This window comes from Lepeophtheirus salmonis, chromosome 13 (assembly GCF_016086655.4).
Source record: "Lepeophtheirus salmonis chromosome 13, UVic_Lsal_1.4, whole genome shotgun sequence".
NCBI lineage: Eukaryota > Metazoa > Arthropoda > Copepoda > Siphonostomatoida > Caligidae > Lepeophtheirus > Lepeophtheirus salmonis.
In genome coordinates this window covers 15377104-15387411 of record NC_052143.2, presented here as the reverse complement: position 1 = coordinate 15387411, position 10308 = coordinate 15377104, and the positions used below count along the sequence as shown (strand labels likewise).

The 10308-nt window shown below is 30.0% G+C and overlaps 1 long non-coding RNA gene across 1 annotated transcript; it reads right to left on the bottom strand.

Moving 5' to 3' along the window:
* Positions 1-1145: 1145 nt before the first annotated feature.
* On the bottom strand, positions 1146-10002 carry LOC121128319 (uncharacterized). The gene is made up of 4 exons (XR_005868138.2): positions 9870-10002; positions 8414-9481; positions 2478-2590; positions 1146-2405 (listed from the first exon to the last, which is right to left on the bottom strand). It is a non-coding gene; the product is annotated as an uncharacterized lncRNA (long non-coding RNA).
* Between the last annotated feature and the right edge of the window lie 306 nt (positions 10003-10308).

Below are 10308 nucleotides of genomic sequence, written 5' to 3'. Positions count from 1 at the left end.
GTTAAATTAGAGGGACTATGGCCACTTGGGCCATAGGGTCATTTGATGTCAAATTGACCTACATAAATAAAAAGTGTCACCCAACCCTATCAGATTTGCAGGATTTTTGACACACAAGCTCCAATTCATGAGTAGATTAAGTGTGCCAAATTTTAGCTCATAATTCTTAGTCGTGTCTCCGATATAGATATTCGTATCAGACAAAAAATTCAACGTTGACACTACTTTTTCTGTACATTTTTATCCAAAAGAGCTAACCCCTTGAAATTTGGTACTTCAATATTTTTTTTAAATCAAAATTGAGATTATAAGAAATTTTAATATTCTACTTTTAATTTCATTTTTGGAATCCTTACACTTCAAAATAGTAAAGTACTAATTTTCAAGAACATTTTTCCTGTACAACCTGAAGACTGGGGTGTATTTTGGATATTAGACAGGTTCTGTGATGTTCATGGAAGCGGAGGTGGAAAAATTTAACCTGCTTCAGGGGCCAGCAGCCCACAACTCATGGGCGATTATGTATTCTAGAATATTTGAAGGGGTCCTTGGTCCCTAGAAACACGGCGGTGTTAAAGTTTAAACTATATTTTTGGTTAGTATTTCACTTGTACAACCTAAGGGTCGGGGTCTACTTTGGATATTAGAAGGGTTTCTTGATGCTCAAGGAAGCAGTGGCAAAGATATTTAACTGGACTCACCCAGAAGTTCGCCTCTACAACCCGAAGGCAGGGGTGTATTATAGAATTGTTGAAGGGGTTATTGGTACTTAGGAATAGGGTGGCAGTGTAGCTTTTAACTGCCTCAAAACCCAGTACTTCAACTCCACATTCTGAAAACCGGAGTGAATTTTGGGGTAATAGAAGGGTCCCTTCATTATCATGAAAGGGGCAGTGAGGAAATATAAATTACTCGGGCCCTGCACAATCACTGGGCTAGGGGGTATTATAGAATATTAGATGGGTTCCTTGGTGCATAGAAACACAGCAGCAGTGGAGTTTAAACAGTATTTTGGCCAAGTACTTCACCTGTACAAACTGAGAGCCGGGATATATTTTTGGATATTATGAGCTTTTCTTAATGCTCAGGGAAGCGGCTGCGAGACTACGAGTTTAGCGTCTGGCCCAGAATAAAGTAACTACTTTCCTATCGCGTGAAAGAAGAGTGCTTATGTATTATTTCTCAAAAGAAATGCTAAATTCGGTCATCGCATCTTCTACAAATTTACTTTCCTATTTATTAGTATAATTATACTCATAAACCAAAATGGGAAAGATCCTCAATTTTACAGTCTTTATTTTTTGCAAATCTACAGTAGTACCACATTTTTACTCTTTAGAAAGTAACTAAAAAATTATAAAAAAGTGTATAAATTATTTTTTAATTGTGTATTTGTTACCTTTGTTGTGTTATTATGCTTATTGTAAAATTATAAACTGGGAATATTTGAAAATATTCCCAATGCTGCTACACTTCCAAAACATGTACACTTTTTTTTTGTGCTTCGATCTTGTAGCGTTATGCTCGAATCCGTAATATAAAGTATGTTAGATGATAAAAACAGCTACAGTATAATAGAATCTTTATTCCCCCTTCATTATTTAATACTCGAACCCCATCTTGTGATCAGGGTTGCAACAAGTTTAATGACATAACCGGCCTGATGACAAAATTTTGGGAAAATGATAGATTCCTTATGTGAAAAGAAATCACCTTTTGTTTAATGTCAAAAAAGATATTGTCGTAATGGAAAATTGCACATTCCCGTAGGACATTTAAAATTTATAAAAAGGGTACAATAGACGCTTTTTCCTATTTTTTTACAAGTATGTAGTGTTGGAACGGTCCTTTTTCTTTTTATTGGTCTTCTATTTTTTAGCATTTTACGGCCTTAAGGACCGATAAGTCGGTCCTAGCTGTCTTTCTATTGTATTCACTCTTAGCTAGGATTGAAGAAAAAAAAATTCAATAAAGTAGTATTGATAACTAAAACTTTTAATAATAAGTTCTAGCCTCACCTCTTATTTCAAACTTCAGTGACTTCGTCTTATTGAAGGCAGCTCATGTTTAAACTTCAACAACTGAAATGACGAGGATAGTAGTTGAGTAATTTTAGCTGTATTATTTACAATAAAAGACAGATAAGAACTAGTCCTATGACTGACACATTGTATAAGTACTGGACTAAAAGGGATGCCTCGTAGCTTTGTTAAACCGATCCAAGAATAACTACAGGTAATCAGTTGACAAGTTTTTAAAATGATGGATCCTCGTCTAAAGTTTTATTTCCTTCTACAACTCTAATTATAACATAAAAGCCAATTTATTTAGGGATATTGAAGGATATTATACATTAGTATAAAAGGGAGAAATGTCATTCTCAGAATCAAAGACCATATGTTTATCTGAAAAAGTAAAATAAAAAACCTATGCTCAATTAACCTGGAAGTGATTGATGAAGTACTTGATTTATTTACCTTACATCAACGTGAGTTTCTTGGCAAGCCTATAGCTCAATTTTTTTTCTTTCTTTTTACCAATCCAATGATGATTGCTTTCAATTATTTTATATCATTTTTTCATCAATTTCCTTATTCACAAATTATAAAATATATTATTTATATGTACAATTAAATTTTTTATTCTAATATAAATTTGTGCTTATCTAATGGTTATCTGTTAGCTCACATTAAAAGAAAAATGAATTAGTATGAATTAATATTTTTATATATTTAACATATATTGCTTCCATATATTGTCATTATTGTTTTTAATAAAAAAATTATTTGTTTACATTGAAATAGGGTGATACTTTCTTCAGAATAAGATAAATTACATATAAAACGATATTTATCCAAGGAAGCTTTTGATTCTTTTCTAAAGACTCTTTGTAAATAAAAAAAACAATAATGTATTGAAATTGAATGGAAATATTGCAAGATAAAATATAATTGAAAATAAATTATTGATAATATTTTTTGTTAAAATATTGTACAACTTTTCGATTGACTTTTTCCTTACTTATATTGTAGCATTATGGTAATTTCCTAATAGGGAAGAATAAATTATTTGTCATTTTTATAGCCCTGTAATAATGATAAATTATTATTATAATTGTTGATACAATATGGTCAACATGTGTACTTCTGTTTATTAGATTAAGTACCCTATGACTCATTTTGATACAATATCTACCCCTCTCAGACACATTTTGTACCCTTTTGTACTTTAGTACCCTTCTCCAAATGTAAAAGTTCGAGCTTAGAATATTAATGCCCCCCCCCCCAACAACATGTTCAGAGCCATAAATTTACTCATTTCTTTAATTTTCTAATCCTCCTTCATTTTCCTTTGAATCTTAATAAAACTAACTTCTTGGGTGTTAACTACCCCGATATTGAATTTGATATTTCATAAAAGAGTTTTCCATAAAACAACGAGCAATAATAACCCTTAGTAGAATACGTTAGTATAACCTAGATGCCCGCAAATAAATCCAAAGATAGATTCAAAAAGAGTTGAAATCAATGATAAATATTGTTGAAACACTGATAAAGATTACTTTGAAGAAAAAACTTTGCATAATCTTTCACTTGGAATAGAAAGCAAAGAGAAATGATCTGCTCAAAACTTATCAAGGTTCAAAAATCGATGACAAATTTGGGTATGGCTGGTGTATAATATATGATGATATTTGTATCATGGAAGGCTGTGGTAGTTTGATATGGTACATCACTGTATTTCAAGCAGAACCAGATGTTATTTTAAAGAAACTATGTGTACTTCATCATATCAAAAAGTTCGTTCAAATACCCTCCAAAATTTTACTTCTATGTAAATTAAATCTTTTTATATCTGGAGCAGCTGTAACCCTGATGCCCAAAACTTTACTAAAGTTTGTTGATACAACAAACATTTCTGACGAAAAAAAAATACACCATCAGACAGCTTTAATCACATGTGCACGACTTGATTTTAACGCCGTGTAAATATATAAATTAGCTGAACCCTTATGTGGTCTTTACTTTTTTTTTTACATACTCCTTGCCCTACGGGTCAAAATGACTCACTCTTAAATATTTACTTTAAACAAACAATTTATTTTAAATTTAAGACAAATTATATACAATAAGATAACAGTACATTAGCTAATTTTTAATTTAAATATTAATTAATTCTGTATGAATAATTACAAAATAAAAAACCAGATACAATTCTAAGTCGTAATAAATGTTTCCTATATTTTTTTAATTTAGTAATAAATAGTATAACAAAATAGAAACAATTTAAAATATACAACTAAGCTATAAAGTGCTTGAACATGTTCGACAATATATAGATATCAATCTTATTTTTATCTTTACATATGTATTAAGTACACGAAAAACTTGTCTTATAATTCTTTTTAGAAGGTGCAAAATTGATATCATTTAGTATGTCATTAGGTCTTTCAACAATATTTTAGGCCTAAAAAGTCCTATTACTCTCTGGGTTCAAAAAATTAGGTGTAGCATAACCACAAGATTTATAGACACCTTATATTATCAATAACTCAATTCATGCTTGAAGGTCAGTCTTATTAAGGGTGTTCCATTCTTGCCCCATTTTCTAAAACATTCTAAATTATTCATTTTAATTACGATTTGTTCAATATTTGGAATGATGGATTTACAAATCTTGAAAAGATGTACTTCGAATGGACTATGATATATTTTGTGGGCACAGGAGTAATTATTATGATATTATTAGTATAATTCCTACACTCGTTTATATTTTTACGAATGAGAACCTTTTATTCTTGTGCATTTTTTGACATATTCAGAAAAAATATATTTTCTTCATATGAGAATGATTAAAGTATTCATCGACATCACCTTCTTTTGACACATCTTCTTCAAGCTATATGTCTTGCAATTCTTTCCCATCAAATCTCTTTGGACAAGCTACTTTTTATCATTTATTTATATTTTTTTTGGACAAACTAACTATAGATTTGATCTGCAATATCAATAACTTACATATTGATTCATATAATTTCTTATCATCGGAAACATGTTCTCATTTCTATGTCTACAGTTTGAATTATTTAATAACTATATTTTTACCAAACTTATTTTTACTGCGGGCCTGATGAATGAAAGAATGACGAGCTCGGGCCACATAATCATTCTGTTTTGTATCTTGTAACAGTGACAGATTCATTTTTAGCAACCTTTTTCGTGAAAAATTTTGTTTGAGTTTCTAAACCATATTTCATGGACTCATAATTCTCTGAGTGTAATGTTCTCAAAAACTTAGGGTAGATGTTTTACTTAATTGCAAGAACAAAGATTCTTTGAAAACTGTAACACTTTTTGTACATATTACTCAAATAACTTTCTGATCCTTTGTTTCTGCAAGGAAATACTTTGCTCCCTACTCTTAATTGAAAACGCGACACTCGGTTTTCACTTCTCTTTTTTAATAGCCATAATGAAGTGTAAAGGAAGTGGTATCTGAAATCGAAAAAACGGAAAACATACATCATTGTGAGATACCCAAATGGAGATGAAAAAAATTAATGTAGCTCCTGCTGGTGCTACATGTGCACTGAATATATATTTCTTGAAATGCATGGAACAAAAGGGTCATTCCATGTCAAATCAGCAAAAAAAAAATTCAAAATTTACACCAAGGAGTTCAGATTTTTTTTCATTTTTAGATATGTTTTACCTTTTACTGTAAAAACTCCATTGCCAAAATTTGAAGCGTTCCCGAGTTATTGATTTATTTTTTTAAGGTCCCATTTCTAAATATGGACTGGTTTATATAAGTCATTTTCATCAAAAATGAGATGATAAAAAAAAAATTTCTTTAATTTTTTCGAATGTTGAGTTTTATTTCGGAAAAATTCAGAAATTTCAAGGCTGAAAAATATCAAATAATATATTTTTCGTAGGTTAAATTTGAAGATTGATCATTTGCAGAACAGACCATGTATAAATTGCATTTACTTACACATCTGTCTAATTAACTTACTCACTTCATTTCATTTTTCAAAGACTTTTTTTTTGTTTTGTAAAAAAAATAAAATTAAGAAATAGCAAATTCCTTGGAGATTTGTACAACTCTAATGTTAATTCATGATTAAATTGAGAGTTGAATATAAATATAAAAAGATACACTAGATGTAATTTTCCCAATGTATACATTGTTCATTCTAGCATTTAAATTGCTGTCATCCAGCATACACTATACATACAATTTAATATATAAATAGTTTGCATAACTCAGAAAGTTTGTTTTTTGTAAGGTTGTGTATCTTTCTTTCTGAATTACTTTTTTTATCCTTTAATTTTGTTTTAAGGTATGTATGTTCAGTATTTTTTTTTACAAAGCAATGCATTTATTTCAATAAAATAGTAAAAAAGTTTTGTATGTATATTCTAATATTTTATAAGTATTAGAAATCAATTTACTAATGAATATATATACCCCAGTTCGGGAAATTATCTTCTAACGACCTTTTGTGTTTGATCCTAATTATCTTTTAACTCCCCTATTTATCTGAAGGCTAATATGTGATTCATTAATTAGCTTTATACTATAATACAAATTTTGGTTTAAAGAAATTTTCGACCAAATAAGTTTTTAATCGATAGAGTGAAAAATATTATAAAATAGAGTCTTTGCAAGACAAGGTATTTTAATAACTTATATACAAAAAAGAGCAAATTGGATGAATATGAGGCCCTTACTTTTAATCAGTGACATTACTATACCCTCCAAAAGAAAATAATTATATATATAGAGCAAGGACCTAAACTTGCAATAGCATTACTTAATAACGTAAAATGCAATTGATGGAATCCATAAAAAACAATTTAAAACCAACTTGTGAATAGTTTTGTTAATATATTTAACTATATTTAGTGTTCAATTTGTCCTGCTTCACAAGCAATAACAGCCACGACACACTGGCAAACAGATTAGCAGCTCTTGACGATAAAGGTCGTATCCATGGCGTACTACTCTGTCATGATGAAGTTTGGAGTGAATCCAAAATAGAGGTACGTCAGACATTCTTTCCCAAGACACCTCTATATGAAAAGTCCAGGAGGTTTAGGTCCAGTCAATCGGAGAGGGCCACACTAGAAACCAGAAGTCAGCCTTATTGTTGTTACATTTTTGTTATTCGTGGATGTATGGGGCTATAAGATGTCGATATAGTAAGAAGTCTAGATGAATATGCTAAAGATCTTTGCAGCCTTTCTGGCCCTGACACCGACGCAGAGCAGATCTTGTGTTGTCTTTTCTGTTGTTGTTCTGACGTTTTTACTCATAAAGACAAAACTTGTGTATTTTTGTTTCCGTTATCATTTTGTTGATTCTGTGATTAAAATTAACGGTGATAAAATCTTGATGTATATGTTACTGCAAGTTTTTGACTCTCCACTCTATATGTATATGTATGTGGATGTTTGAGCTCCATTTAATTTCCTTATTTGTGAACTATATTTATACACAAAATTCAAAAATTATATTAATTCCTTTTTTATTATTTTCACTTTTGCATTAAACTTGTTATATTTTCTCCAAATTAAGAAGAGATTTCTTATTTATTTCCACCCTCTAAAATATGATTTTGTACAAGAAAATATTCATTTGTCAAAAGTTAAAAAAAAGCAAACATGTTCTATAGTATAGTTTAGAAATAATTTTTGTATCCCATACAAATTTTTAGATAAATCTGTGCAGAAAAGCCATAAAAATACCATATTGATAAGTTCTATATCGTCAATTAGGTATAACACAAAAAGAATATATGGTTTCATCAAATATACCCAGTTAGAGTATAGTATAATACATGTAGAAAAAAAACTAAATAAATTAATATGTTTTTTATAAAACTTTTTTATTACTCTTAATTCCATGAATTTACCCCTCAACATTGATTTATTTATTTATTATAAGCTTTTTATCTTTAGATTGTTAAACTTTTTATAAAATCAAAGACCACGAATCTTAAAATATGAAGACTCAAAAACTTCATTCATACTTTTTTTTTTCTAAACAATATTTAAAGAAATTGTAATTCAAGTTTTTTTTAGCTGCTTGATATATTTTTAATGCTATTTTATACTCCTCTATGATTATTTTTCATGCAACAACAAAAATAATGAAGCCCTATAACAACAAGGTGTTACTGCCCACACTGCCAAAGCTACTCAAAGATGGCTGAACAATGTTATCAATTTTTGGCTAAAATATATATGGCCCTTGTATATACCCAACACTAACACTTTGGACTACGCCCTCTGGTCCTCTGTAAAGTCCAGGAACTATACCCTTAGGTACAAAAACATTATGGAAATAAAAGCCACTGTAAACGAACACTGGACCGATATGTCCAGAGAATACTAAAAATACATACCAAACCTTCAAGAGGAGTCAGAAGGCCGTCGTAGACGCCAAGAAGAGCTTTTTAGAAGATTGGAGGAGACAAAATGGCGTTGCAACTGGTCTCCGTATATTTTGTAAATGTCTTCCTCGTGGCTAGGGAAGCATATCTCGTTTAAGCTGATAGTATTGAGTTTTTTTTCAGATTTCAACGTAAGAGAAAAGGACGACTTCACCACATAGTCTCCTCCCCTCAAAGTAGGGACTGAAAATTGGTGGGGTAATTTGTCTTTCAGTACGAAAATGACCCGAACGATGACCGGAAGATTCTACCTAGGAACTTTCACTTTAATATATACATTATAACATCAATGTATCTTTGTACTTAATTTAATGCCTCTTCTTTCACTTAAAGTAATTTGTAATTCTTTTTTTTTTAAAGAATAACTTGAAATAAGAGTGTTTTAATTCAATTTTAATATATTGAAAATAGAAAATATATATCAAACATGAATGTGGCACTTTTTAAACGAGTTTGAACCGACTTTTTTATTAGAATAAAACACTATTATAATTGTTGTTCTGATGTAATAGACAAAAGTAAAAGGCCCGAATCGAGTACTTTCTAACTCAAGGGTTGATTCATAATATATAAAAAATTCAGTTGGAACTCATTATAAAAGGTGCAACATTCATATTTTCTATTTTAAAGGTATTAGAATTGAATTAAATGCACTCATTTTATGCTAAAGACGCAAATATCTATTACAAATTACTTCAGATGAAGAAAGATTCATTTTAAACCTTAAATCATATGTGAAAAGATATATATTTACCATAATATATGTGAGGTCTAGACTTCTACAGGGCGAAAATTGTGGGCGAAACACCTTAGAACCACCCAAAACACACTGTCATAGAAACAAAAGAGTTGCTCAAAAAGAAGTATAACCAGGCAATGGAGTGGCCTAACCAGTCTCCGGACCTCAATCCCTTATAAAATACTTGTCAATGGGCAAACCTACAAAATTACCAAGGTATCAAATACTTTTTTCTCCATCTTATATGTTCTGAGTATCCAGTGTTTATTTTCCAAAAATTTCTTGAATGTACATGAAAGAGAAATATATGTATACAATTTATAGAGGAAAAAAATAGCATAAATATAAATCTTATTTGGGAAATATATGTACATACGAATGTATAAAAAAAGCTTGTCCCTCTTGAGAAAATGTGGGGAAAATAACAGAACTTTAATTGATAGAACTCTATTATATATAATAATAATAATAATATAAACATCCCTAAAGGCTGTTTCTTTAATCCACTCTGAAGAGATGGATGTGCGTGTTCACTAAAGAACTTACTAAGGGATATACTGCCGATGTTATTTCTTGCTGTTGGAAGTTTAAGAGTTAAATATGTACGTCTTATATAGAACAAGAAAAATAATGATACTGGCTTCGGGATATTTTTATAAGGAAACTTACTCTTTTTGAAAGCTTGATTACTTCTGTTATCTCTCATTTCCTTTAATCAATGGCGAATTAAGAGTAAGGAAAAAAAACATATAGTCATTAACATATTAGGTAGAAGAGACTGGAGACTGTTGTAACACACCAAAATGTAACAGAACTAACCTTTAAAACACACTTATCGATTTTTATATACAGAGCGACGGGCATTAAACAAGTTAGGTACGTTGAATATTGCATAACTTTGTGTAGAAATTTAATTTGTTTATCTTTTTTTAAAGAAAATTGCGTCTACAATCACGTAAGATGCAACCACTTCTTGTCACTTAGGTACTTTGTCTTAAAGCTATGTTACCTTTAGAATATTTTGCCTTAAACATATGAATAAATGAGGTTTATATATATGGTTGTATTATATATTTTTGGTTGAAATTGATGTTCTTTTGATTTTTTT